Source organism: Nelumbo nucifera, chromosome 3, assembly GCF_055504915.1.
Source record: "Nelumbo nucifera cultivar China Antique chromosome 3, China Antique-T2T, whole genome shotgun sequence".
Lineage (NCBI taxonomy): Eukaryota > Viridiplantae > Streptophyta > Magnoliopsida > Proteales > Nelumbonaceae > Nelumbo > Nelumbo nucifera.
Genome location: NC_142651.1, coordinates 80,471,584 through 80,485,907, shown reverse-complemented (window position 1 = coordinate 80,485,907; position 14,324 = coordinate 80,471,584). Strand labels below are relative to the sequence as shown.

General features: G+C 39.6%; 1 long non-coding RNA gene across 1 annotated transcript; it reads left to right on the top strand.

Moving 5' to 3' along the window:
- Window positions 1–2,559: 2,559 nt before the first annotated feature.
- LOC104589464 (uncharacterized) lies at window positions 2,560–6,122 on the top strand. The gene is made up of 3 exons (XR_016083496.1): window positions 2,560–3,337; window positions 3,659–3,744; window positions 5,732–6,122. It is a non-coding gene; the product is annotated as an uncharacterized LOC104589464 (long non-coding RNA).
- The last annotated feature ends 8,202 nt before the right edge of the window (window positions 6,123–14,324 follow it).

Below are 14,324 nucleotides of genomic sequence, written 5' to 3'. Positions count from 1 at the left end.
GAGGGTGTAGAGGAAGACGCAGGCCAGCCTCGAGCTGTTCCTAGAAAATCACTATCTCATTGGGACCATGCTCCCAGGGAAAGTTACCAGAGGGGAGGCTGTAGATAAGGTCCCCGGGAAGGTTAAAGTGGAGAACTAGAGATCTAAGTCTCTCCATCGTCATAGAGGAGGGACCGAAGGTGTCGGGCTCTCTGCCCCGAGAAGTTGAAGCCACCTCGACGGAGGCCTCCCGAGCCTCCGAAGCCTGCTCCCAAGCTCTCCCTGAGCTCGAGGGGGCGTCGTCCTGGTTACCATCCCGAGGATAACACATGGTATGGATACCCAGACATGATTGACAGAATGATTAGACTCGCTAGAAAAGATGAAACAGTGTGAATAGGAGAAGAGCTCGGGCAGACTAGATGGATGCGCGATCTCAGAATCCGAAGACAAAGCAAGTTAGCGTGAAAGAAAATGAGGCATAGGGGCCCTCCTATTTATAACCACTGTGCCCCCAGATCAACCACCCAGATTGAGACAGATCTGACGGTTCGCAGTCAAGCTGACCGCACGTCTTCTGAAACCAAAATGTTACTAGCTGCACATCTCCCATGATTGAGGTAATGATGGTTGCACGACATCCGGAGTTAGGAGCCGCTTCGGCGTGTTTTTCGGCATTCGGAAAGTTAGAAATCCCCTGGCTTCCGCGCGCACATTTAGTGCGAGCAGTCAATCAAGTTTGAACTTCGGTCAAATCCACCCGTCACACTTCATGAACTCCTCACGCTAAGGTAGCACTCTTAGCCCGAGGAATGGGGGGCAATTGATGGAGGGTAATTTGATTTGACCCCTTGAGACGATGACATGTGGACATGACTCTGCACGAACAACTCAGCACCACAGCTGACCGCGGCTAAGTAACGAGCCCGCAGTATATCAATGCCCCATTGCCTGTCTCAGCTCGCTACGTCATAGCTTGCTATAGGGAGAGCTCGCTACAACGCGAGTTTAAGGACCTCTGATCTACTGAAAAGGAATACTCGAAGTCTATCCCAGTTTGCGAGATAGGGTAACCAGCTCGCTCCAACACTTGGAATTTGGAATTCTGCACATCACCCATTCCACTGTTGTGTGACAACACTGGATCTACGGGAGATTGATGTTAAAAGGTAGCATCAGCGGAGAATGTGGTAGACCCATTGACTAAGCCATTGACACAGAAAGTGTTTTAGAAACACGTGGAAAGTCTGGGACTCGGGCTTGTACCTGATTGGACCTAAGTGCAAGTGGGAGCTGTTAGACAGTGTATGCCCTTAGCTCCAATCAGAATGATGCATATTATGACTTTTATTATAAATGTATAAAGTACATATTTGATTCATGTTATTATGGTGTGTTTTTGTGTAATAACATTAATCGCCAACCCATTCTAACCGTAACAACCCTATTTTCCTTTGGTTCACCTCTTTAGAATTCAAATTCAACTCACTTAGTTTCGGTCCTAGAAACCAACCTACACCCAACTTATTTTCAAAAGAAATAAAAGAAACAATAACCTAGAAATCCATGTTGGAACCATCCCTACTTAAACTCTCTAAAATCCCATCATTTCCTACTATCAATCACAACAAGATTGCAGCCATGACCAAACCCACTACAATCTTAGCAACTCTACCCATTCATCCCATTTAGCGGTGAAAACGACCCAAAGCTTACCGAAAATCTCCTTTAGCTCCGCCTAACTTGTCTCAAGCAAGATTCTTAGAACCACCTATAGAACCCAGTTTATTTCAGCCTATTTGCATCACTTCAAAACCAACTCAAATCAGTCCACTTGCATTCTCCAAAAAGCAACCCAGTGTATACCATGACAATGTGAACAAACCTAACACACTTAGCACCTCCCAAACTAAGAACCACTAGCAACCAATACATTAAAGATCAATCAAGCTAGGGCCCACCAAAGCCAGCAAGGTCCAACTAACCTAACCCAATTAAACTTGGAGCCACCCAGACCATCTAAGAACCACTAGAAATCCACCAAAATCAAGCCTAAACTAACCTAAACCCACTAGGCTAATGTAACCAAGCTTATTACAATGCTAAACTCACTAATCGAAGTTAAACCAACCCAACCCACCTACACCAACTATTAAGTCAACTCAACTCCTTTTAAAATCCAGCCCCAACCAACTCAAAGCAAAATAAAACCAATACACCAAAGTTGATTTGAACCAATCCCATTTAACCAACCTAAAACTATTCAAAGCAAAAATTAGACCTACTCACTTAAGCCTACAAGAACCAAGCAAACCCATCGAAACCAACCCACACCCACTTAAACTAAACCCTATCTGAACCAAGCCAACACTTAGACTCACAAGAACTGAACAAATCTATCCAATCTACCCACACCCACCTAAAACAATCCAATGTACACTTGTTCAAACTGCCTAAACCTACCTAAACCAAACTCACTTGCTTAGACCTACAAGAGCCAAACAAACCTATCAGAACCAATTCAAACTACACCCCACCATCCACAAAAACCTCCCTAAACCAAACTAACTCACCTGGACTTGCAATTTTTACCAAAGAAAACTGTTCCAATTCATAGCCACACTTATTCAAACCCCTTAGACCTACTCAAGCGAAAGAGTCAACCTAGGCCATGTTCGTTTTTCGTAAAGTGGAGGGGGAAATGACCAATTTACCTGTGTTCGAATTTTAAATTCATGTGAGACCTACGCTAAGTTTTATTTTCCCGGGTATCAGTTCCCGGTTTAACGATACCCTTGCGACACTCGGGTAAATTGGTTTCCCGAGTGGAGGGTAAACAAATAAAACATAAAATCTCAAAATTGCACCCGACAAGATAAGAGTCTCTTCGACTTCTTTTTTTTCCCAGATCTCGGCTCTGCGTTTCTCCTCTCACCTCTCGGCTCTGCATTTCTTCTCCTCCATTCCAATTTTCTCATCTCACCTCTTGGCTCTGCATTTCTTCTCCTCCATTCCGATTCTCCTCTCACCTTTCAGCTCTGCGTTTCTCCTCCTCCGTTCTTCTTCTCCAAAAATCACGTTTCTCCTCTTCCACTCCATCATCTTGCTACGCGCCGTTGGTGAAGTTGGTGTGCCAATGTAAATAGATTATCAAAATCTTGCTAGAAAGAGGGGGTGCACCATTTGCCAACCACAACGTCTCCTATTTGCAGAACTTCCACATCTCTCTAGCAGACACCTCACCCACCTCCGCATCTCAGGCTTTTATCTCCACCGACGGAGTCATTAATGCAAGGGCTCGGATGTTGGGTGGAGGCACTTGCATCAATGCTGGCTTCTACACAAGAGAAAGCCCCAGGTATCATATATATGTTTCTTCTTTCTTTGATTATAATCATATATACGTAATAGATTAATAATTAAATTGTTTTGAACTCCTTTAGTAATTAGTGGGGTTTGAACTCAAGGAATTATTTCTTGTGGGTACCAGCAGAGAACTAGAGGTTTCTACTCAACTTTCTACATCTGTTCTGGGTATTCAATTCTCTGAGGGTAGTGTTAAGAACTTCTTCCGTGTTCAGTGCATATATGAACTTGTAGATACATTCATCTTTGTATGTGCAGCTATAGGTGAACATGTAAAGAGTTCTGTTTTTATAGGATAATCATATATGTGTAGGTGGAAATCAATTAATCAATGCTGAGGGTAGTGTTGGGTGGAGGCACTTGCATCAATGCTGGCTTCTACACAAGAGCAAGCCCCAGGTATCATATATATGTTTCTTCTTTCTTTAATTATAATCATATATACGTAATAGATTAATAATTAAATTGTTTTGAACTCCTTTAGTAATTTGTTGGGTTTGAACTCAAGGCATTATTTCTTGTGGGTACCAGCAGATAACTAGAGGTTTCTACTCAACTTTCTACATCTGTTCTGGGTATTCAATTCTCTGAGGGTAGTGTTAAGAACTTCTTCCGTGTTCAGTGCATATATGAACTTGTAGATACATTCATCTTTGCATGTGCAGCTATAGGTGAACATGTAAAGAGTTCTGTTTTATAGGATAATCATATATATGTAGGTGGAAATCAATTAATCAATCTTGTAGGATTTATAAAGGCACAAAAGATAAGCCCAGTTCATAATTCCTGAATCTTGATAAAATGCTGGATAAAGGCACCAACATTTTCATGATCAAAGGATTCAAAAGTTTTCTTGGTTCATCAGACAACTTCTAGTGTTGGATACTAAGTAAAGTTAAGGAGAGTTGTTTATAAGAAAATACAATCTGGAATCTGGATGATGAGTGAGAACTGCCAAGTATTGGGTAACGATACTAGACCTTTAAAACTTTACCCAATTTTAGGGTCAGTTCGACCCAACAATGCCATTAACTACATGAATCCTGTTTTGCAGAGTTGGTTAGTTCTGGATTTGATGTCAGCTTGAATAAATAAATTATAGGGAAGAACAGTTGTTCTTTTGTTGGGATCATTCTACAGTTTGTAGTCTTACTTTGTTTTTTTCCCTTGGCATTTCACCCAATTTGAATGACAAAGAGAGGCTATTTTTGGACTCTCTGATACAAAATACCATTTTTTTTGTCTTGTCTTTTTATTATGTGTAATTTTTAAGCAACTAGTTAAATTTCATTTGGTTAAATAGATCTTTCAGCTAAAACTATGAGCATATTTTTGCTTTCTAAAAAGGGCAGCCCAGTGTACGAGGCTTTCGCCAATGCAGGGTCTGGGGAGGGACAGGTTTATGCAGCCTTACCCCTGCACATATAGAGAGGTTGTTTCAATGATTTGAACCCTGGTCACCCAGGTTGCAATGGAGTAACCCAACCATTGCACCAAGGCCTACCCTCTGGAAGAGAGAAAAGCAGTTCCGGTTTTAGCATTTATTATAGTCTTTGACAACGGTACTGTTTCTCAGTAGTTACATGGATGTTGTAATGGATTCTATGTAAAGGATTTACTTTCTATCATAATCCTTCATGTTCTTAACAATTCAAATGCTAGGAAATGATTTATGAAGTACTCCTTCCCCTTAAAACTCAAACCGATGGTGAGAACTTGAGGCCTCATACAAAGATTCAACAAGAAAAAAGTTAGTCTTTGTTGTTGTAGACTTGTTAACTTGTTTTAATTTCTTGATTTTCTTCTTTCTACCCTATTGGGTCTTTTGCTCTTATTTATTCTCAATTTTGCATATACTTAGGTGGGCCTCTAATATATAAAATCTGGAGATGGTTTAAGAATGAACCTCCTTCCCTCTATGTTACGAACAGACTAGAGCTTTTGCTGCATTACTGGTTGACATTTTTTTAGTAAACGGAAAAAAGTATTGTAGTAAGGAGGGTGAGGAATCCTTAGAATTTACAAACAAGTATGACTATAATATCCACATGACATACAACATGTTCAAAAAATGATGGAGCTCCACTGATTCCGGAAACAATCAGAAGGAGCTCTCATGAATTGGTGTTGTACTTTGGCCCATCTCAACAAGGTCTATCATTTTTTTCCATTTAATTTTTACCCAACTTTCTGATTGTAGGTGACTTATCTAGAAATTTCCTGTGTGAATAGGAACAAGATTGTATTCCTTCCAAACTGAGCCTATAGAATTCCCATATTTCGTTGTTCCAGACATTTGTGCAGAAAACATGGTATTTTCCTTGATTGTATGTATATGTTGTATTTTGTCCATGGCTTGAACCCTAATGGCTAAAATTCATGGCAGGCTGGAGAGTTCTCTTCTCGCATTCAGCAGCTAGCTAGCCGTGGTTCTGCTGCCAACCAAGACTTGGTCGGTTCAAAATTTTGGATGAGTTGATCATTAACCTGTTGCTGAAGAAGGCATCTTAATATATGAATCAGCTGTGCCAAGTGAAGCCAGGCAATGTGCTGAGGTGTTCCATATGTGCCTTCACTATGGTCCATGAAGCCAGGCAATGTGCCTTCACTATGGTCCATGGAGAATTTTTATTCCTTCTTCCCCAATGACATCCGACTAATTTTCCCCTGTTCTGTTTTTTCCCGTTCTCTGTTATTCTTCTTTGATAGAGAACTGTATATTTGGCTGTACTTGAAAAGCTCCAACCATGTAATTTTGGTGTATGCTGCTTATTGGAAGTAATTTAGACTCACATTTCATTTTGTAATTGTGATTTTGAAGGTCAAAGGATTGACATGATCTTATAAGCATTGACATTTTAAACTCTCCTCTGCTATTTGTTATTTGTGAAAATTCAATGGTTCATTAAATAACCAGAACTAGTTTGATTTTCATAAAGAAAACAAAAAATTATGACAACAGACTTAAATGCCCAAAATTTGAGCCCAAAATAATGGCAGATGGTGTTTTCTTCTATCGTTCTAGAGGAAAACTTGAATTAGGCTCAAATTGGGTTTAAAAGAAGAGGCAGCATGGTTTATTTCCAAAAATTTTAGGGGCATTTAAGACTTTGTGACATTGTTTTGGAATCCATGTCCAAAGGGTAGAATTGGAAAGAGATGAAAAAATAACAATTTAGCTAGGAAAGTGGGTGTTGCAAAAGAACATGGAAAAATAGGAAACATCATTTACCTAAATAAATCAAACAAAAAAAGAACATGGGTAAATAATTTACCTAGGTAAGTCTAGCTTAGCTCATCCAGACAAGGATAAGCCAAACCTAACCTACTAAAATGCATTTACCTGGGTAAGTGCATTTACCCAGGTAAATGTGATTCCGAAAAAAGAACATGGCCCTAAAGATATCACCTTATTAATTTTAAACTATAACCTATTCCAACCCACTCATCCTCCTAAAGAAATAAACTCAACCCAATCCATTAACGCATAGCACAAACCAATACCAATATAGCTGGACCTAGTTAGAACCATTTCAAGCAACCAAACTCAGCCCAATCTGTTATTGCATAACCGACATACCTGAACCTAGTTACAACCCAATCCAACCTACCCAAGATTAACCAAAGCACACCTAACCTATGAATACATAGCTAAACCAAACCTGTCATAGATGAACCTAGTTAGAACCAATCTGAGGCTAGTCAATAGTCATCCAACCCAACCCCAACCTATCAAGATATAGTTGAATCCAACCCAACATTAGCTCAACCCAACTAGAACCAATCCAATCCACGTAAGATAACCAAACCCACTCTATCAAATCCCACGTGACTGAGCCTGATCAAACCTTGGTAGAACCAATTTAACCGTACCCAAAACTAACCTAAACTCGGCCACCTAACCAAGCCTACCTATACTTAACAACAACCAAGTTAATACTAAAACTTGCTTGAACCTAGTCCCACCCAACCAAGTCCTTATGCAAACTTAAAACTTGACTAAACCAAGTCCTACTCAACCAAACTTAACTACAAGGACCTAACCTAACCTATTGAAGCACAAACAAACTTAGACCACCCAACCAGCCCTAGTCCCAAACTCACTCCAATAGAACTGAACGAACTCTACCTAGCCAAACATAGATAAGACCATTCTAACCCATCCCAGGATTATCCAAGCCTAGAAAAAGACGGCAAACTAAACCCAATAGGATCCAACCATCAACCAAACAAACTAATCCAATTTTCGGAACCCAACCCAAGCTGTCAAGATATTGCCAAATCAAACCCAAAGTAGGAAAACCCAACTAGAACCAATTCAATGTACCTGAGATTAACCAAACCCACCAAACCTCAACAAAGTCTAGCTTAGTTCATCAAGACAAGGATAAGCCAAACCTAACCTAATAAAATGAACCTAGAACCTAGGTTGAGCCTAAACCTAGAACTTTAACCTATCTAAACTTAACAAGAACCAAGTTAGGACCAAAACTTGCTTGGACCTAGTCCCACATAGCCAAGACCTAACCTAACCTATGCAAACTTAAAAACTTGACTAAACCTAGTCCTACTCAACCAAATCTAACTACAACTAGGCCTTACGTAACCTATTAAAGCACAAATGGACATAGACCCACCAAACCAGCCCTAGAACCAAACTCAGCACAACACAACTGAACCAACTCTACCTAGCCAAATCTAGATAATATCATTTTAACCTATCCAAGGCTGACCCAAGCCTAACAAAACTCAGCAAACTAAACCCAAAATGATCCAACCATACTGAGATAGAACAAATCCAGCTGATCTTGGGCTAACCCAAAAGTAACCCATCTCAATTTAATTCATTGAAACATAGTTGAATCTAACTCACAAAAACAAACTGAACCCAGTATACATGGCTGAACTAAACCCACCCCATCAAAGCATAACCTCTTAAATCACAGCTGAACCCACCAAAACAATCTGAACCTACTAAACATGGCTGAACTAAACCCACCCCATTAAGGCATAGCTGAACCACACCTAACCTAGAAGTCAACCCAAAACTCGAACTCAAGCTAATGAACCATCAGTCCATCAGACAGCCTTGCTAGTCCATAACCCAACCAAGCTAACAGACTTCCACCTAAGCTTCTACAATGGAGAGGTCCATCTCACAATAGTCCATCCTGTTTTGGAGGTTTATATTCAACCAGAAGAAACTAAACATCTCAGTTCATTTAATCGAAACCCCTTGAACAAGCGAGCATCCTCACTTGGTCAAACTTGTCCTACGCTAATCTACCTAGCCTGGAAAAACCTAGTAAAGCAATAACCAACCAAATCTTTTCCAGCCTAAACATTCCTCCGTCTTGGGTGGAAAATGGCAGTCCATAGTGGATCCAAGAACTCATCAAACTAGACTATTCTAACCCTAACAACCCTATTTTCCAAACTATTTGGTTTCACCACTATACAATACAAATTCAACTTACCTACCTTTGGTCTTAGAGACCAACCTAAACTCCTAACCTGAACCCAAAACTCTAGATCCCCAAAACCACACTACATCAATACTCTAAACTACAAACCCTAAACATTAAACCAAAAGCTCTAATACCCTAAAATCTTAAGCCAAAAACCCCAACCTTGAAACCCTAAACCCCTAAACACCCAATCCCTAACCCCTTACCCTTAATTGCTAAACCCTAAACCCATAAAACCGGACCCCTAAACCCAAACTCCAAACTTGACCCAATTGCTAACCTCCATGCTCCTAACTCCTATCCTCCAACCTAATCCCCTAACTCCTAAACCCCTAAACCTCAACACCCTAAGCATAAAACCCAAAAGCCATAAACCCAAAACACCAAAACCTAAACCCTAAAAATCCTTAAACCTGTAAAATAGCTAAAAGAAATAAAAGTGTAAAACCATAAAACCCTAATACCTACCACTTATACCCTTGACCCTAGAATCAAGAACCAAGAAACCCCAAAACCCCAATAAATGAAAACCCCAAACCCCAATACCCAAATCCCAAACATACTAAACTCCAAACCCTAAACCCTAAAATCCCTAAGCCTTATTCCCTAATGTCTAAGCCCCAAACCTTGAACACAATCCACAATCTCCAATCCCTAAGCTCCTAACCCCAAACCTCTAACCCCTAAACCCTAAACCCTAATTCCCTAACTCATAAAGCCTTAAACCCAAAACCCCAATGCACTCCTAAAACCTTAAACCCCAAACCCCAAACTCGAAATCCCATACACCATACCCCAAAACCTTAAACTTTAAACCCTAAGCCTAAAACTAAATACTAAAAAACCCTTGACCCAAACTCCAAACCCCAATATTCAAAAACTCCGAACCCTAAACTCTAAACTCTAATCCCTAAATCCAAAACCCTAAAAACCCCTATAAATCATAAAAATCACAAAAACACTAAGAGTGTAAAACCCTAACCCCAAACCCCTAATATCGACCACTTAGACCCTAGACCCTTTGATCCAAAACACCCTAAACAAAAAAACTAAATTGTAAAACACAAACCATAAACCCTATAGAAAAATACATTAAACCCCAAAACCCTAAACACTAAAGAACCCTAAAGACTAAACTCCAACACCGAACCCCAAGCCGTATACACTAAACCCTAAAGCTTAAACCTTTAAAACCTAACTCTTGAATCGATAATCCCCTAAAACCCAAAAACAACAAAACCCAAGCTACAAACCCCAAACTCCAAAGCACAAACCCTACACCTAAAACCCTAAAACCCTAAAAGCTTAAACCTTAACCTTAAACCCCTAACCCCTTTGACCCAAGACACTAGACCCTAGGACCAAAAACCAAAAAAACCTGAAAAACCAAAAGCCCCAACACATCAATACCCCAAACCCCAAAATCCAAATCCTTGGAACACCAAAACCAAAAAGCTCAAGTCATAAACCCTAAACATTAAAGCCTAAAATTCAAAAGGCAAAGCCCTAAACCATAAACCAAAAATCTAGAAAACCTTAAACCTTAAATTCTAAAACCCAAAACCCCAAAACCCATAATACTAAACCCTTAACTCCAAATCCTTTACTCCTAAACTACAAACCCCAAAACCCCAACCCAAAACCTTGAACCCAACCCCAACCCACAACCTCTAAGCTTCCAACCCTTGAAAATCATCCCCCTAACTACTAAAGCCCTAAATCCAAAAACCTTCACACCAAACCAAAACCTCCATAAACCTAGAAACCCCAAACCCCAAAGACTAAATCCTAACCACAAACACTAAACATTAAGCGTTAAAACCCCTAAGCACTAAACCCTTACCATTAATCTCCCGAAACCTAAACTGCAAACCCTAGACTCCAAAGCATAAACCCTAAACCATAAACTCTAAAGCATTAAAATCCTAACTCCTAACTTCTACTCCCTTGACCCTACACCCTAGACCCTTGACCCAAAAACATAAAAACCCCAAAACCCAAATCACCAAAACACCAAAACCCTAAACCCAATACCCAACCCCTAAGCTCATAACCCCAAACCCAAAACTCTAAGACCTAACCCACAACCCCAATACCTACCACCTAGACCCTGAAACCCTAAACCCCAAAACCCAAAAAAGCCTAAACTCAAAAAACATAGTACATCAAACCCCAAACCCCAAACATAGCCCCTAATTGTTAATCCCCTAAAACACCAAAACAACAAAATCAAACCCAAATGCAAAAATGCTAAAACCCTAAAATGCTAAAACAATAAAATCCTGAAGTGCCAAAACCACAAAACCCTAAAAAGTCAAAACTCAAAAACCACAGTACATCAAAACCCAAACCCCTAATACGCCAATCCCTGTAAAATAGAAAAACACCAAAACCAAACCCCTAAGTTGAAAACAATAAAAGCCTAACCACTAAATTTCTAAACCCAAACTCTAAACTCCAAACCCTAAACCATAATCAATATTAAACCCAAGAGATCTAAAACCCAAAAAACCCTAACCCCTTATCCTTCATTGGTTACACCTAAAACTAGAAACCCCTAACACTAAACCAGAACCTGACCCCGATTGCCAACTCCTATGCTCATAACTCCAAACCTCCAACCCCTGAAACCTAAACCCCAATCCCCTAACTCCTAAGACCTTAAAAAAAAACCCTACATCAAACCCCAAACCCAAAAGCTCCAAACCCCAAATGGTAAGCCTAAAACTAAAATCTCTAGAAACCCCTAAAACCAATAAAAATGCTTATAACAATAAATATATATAACACCAAAGCCTAGATCCTTGACCCTAAAACCCAAAATCCCCAAAATCCCAAAACCCCAAAGCATTAAAACACCAATGCCCAAAACATAAAAACTAAATCATAAAACACTAAAACACTAAACCCTATACCCAAAACACTAAATAACCCTAAACCTTAAACTCCAACTCAAAACACTAAACCCAAAACCCCAAACACTAGGCCCTAAACTCGTAAAAAAGCTAAAAACAATGAAAGTATAAAACTCTAAAGCCCTAGAAACCTAACCCACAACCCTAAATACCTACCACCATGACCCTAGACCGTAAAACCCAAAAATCCGAAAGCCCAAAAAAGCCAAAACTCAAAACTCCTAACCCATTGACCCTAGTCTTAAGTCCCTAAAACCCAAAATTCCAAATCCCAATACCACACAACAATATCCCAAGCTCTAAACCCCAAATCCTAAACCCTAAAGCTCTAAACCCTAAATTAATAACACTAAACAGAATACTCTAAAAACCTAAACCATAAACCCCCAACCCCAAACCTTGAACACGTCCCCCTACTTGTAACCCTTGCTCTATAACTCCAAACCAAATCCGTAAACCCCAAACCACAAACACTAAATCCTAAAGCCTACTCTTTGACCCTATACACTAAACCATAAACCCTAAAACCCCAAAACCAAACTACAAACCCCAAACCCCAAAGCACTAACCCTAAACAGTCATGCCTAAAATACTAAAACTCAAACCCAAACCCCTAACCCCTGTGCCTTTGACCCTAGACCCAAGACCTTAGACCCAAAAAATATGAAAACCCCTAAAGACGAAAGCACCAATACACCAAAATCCCAAACACTAATTCTTAATTTCCCAACACACCACAATCTCACACCTTAAACAACAAAGCCTAAACATTAAATCCTTAACCCCTAGTTGCTAACTCATAAACCCCTAAACCACAGCATAAGCCCCAAATCCAAACCCTAAACACTAAATCCAAAACCTTAAACCCCTAATATACATAGACCTGAAACCCCTAAACCCAAAATGCAAATCCCCAATCCCAAATCTAAAACCCTAAATGACCCCAAACCCCAAAACCTAAACATTAAATCCTAAAGCTCAATAAACTAAGCCATAAACCCCATACCACAAAAACCTTAAATATGAAACCCTAAACACAAAAAAAAACCCATCAAACCTAAACTCCTAAATCCCAAACCCCAAAACCAAAATCCCAATATGCAAAAACTTCAAACCCTTAGTCCTAAATCCAAAACCCTAAAACCCATAAAAATCATAAAAACACTACGGCCTCGGTTGTTTTGTGGATTTTGGAAGAGGGAAAGTCGGTTAATGTGATCTTTTCCCATTGACCAATTCTTCCATGTTCTTTTTCAAATTTAGGTGGGACCCATGGTAAATGTCTTTCCCTTGGGTATCACTTACCCGGGAAAGTGTTACCCTTCTTTCACTTGGTAAAGTTAACTTTCCCAAGTGGAGAGTAAATGCCCAAAATATAATATGTCAAAAATGCCCATTAAAAAAATATAATTCAAAAAGCATGGACCTGGAACCAAGGGTAAAAATGACAAAACATAGAGAAATTAACCACTTTCATAGGAAAGTGGGTGAAGCAAAAGAACATGGAGAAGTTGAAAGGTCTCATTTACCTAGGTAAATTTAACAAAAAAGAACATGGGTAAATACACTTACATGGGTAAATGGCCTCTTTCTAAACGAATGAGGCCTAAGAGTGTACCTACTAGACCTTTGATCCTAAACATTAAGACTAAACAATAAAACACTAAAACTGTAAACTCTAAAACAAAAAACTTAAACCCTAAACACTAAAGAATCCTAAAGCCTAAAATTTAAACCTCAAAACCAAACCATATACACTAAACCCTAAAGACTAACATTTAAACCCTAAACCTAAATACTTTAATTGTTAGTACCCTAAAACCCTAAAAGCCCAAAAACCTAAAAGCTTAACCCCCAACTTCAACCCCTTGACCCTAGACACAAAAACCAAAAAACCCAAAAATCCAAAATCCCTAACACATCAGTGCCCGAAACCCCAAAAGCCAAATTCCCAAAACACCAAAAACCCAAAGTTCAAACCATAAACCCTAAAAACTTAGAATGAAAAAAACTAAGCCCTAAAGCATAAACAAAAAAATCCTACAACCCATAAACCTTAATACCAACACCTAGACCCTAGACTAATACCCCAAAAACCGAAAACCCAAACCCATATTTTGTTAATCCCCTAAAATACCGAAACATCAAAACCAAACCCCTAAAATCCTAAAAATGTTCAAAACAATAAAAGCTAAAACCCTAAATTTCTAACCCACCCCTAAAACTTGAAACTCTTGATCACCAAAACAACACATCATCAATAACTCAAACTCTGAATTCCAAACCCTAGAGCTCTAAAACCCTAAACCCCCAAAACCCCAATCATTAAACTTTGAAACCCAAAACCCTTAAACACCCGATTCCTAACCCCTTATCCTTCATTGGTAACACCTATACCCATAAACCCCTAACCCTAAACCCTTCACCTGACCCCCAACCACCAATCGCTATGCTCATAACTCCAAACCTCTCTCCCCTAAACCGTAAGCGCCAACCTCCTAACTCCTAAGAATTTAAACCATAAACCCCAAACCCAAAAACCCAACACCCAAAAATCTAAACCCTAAATCCTAAAACCTAAAACTAAAATCCCTAG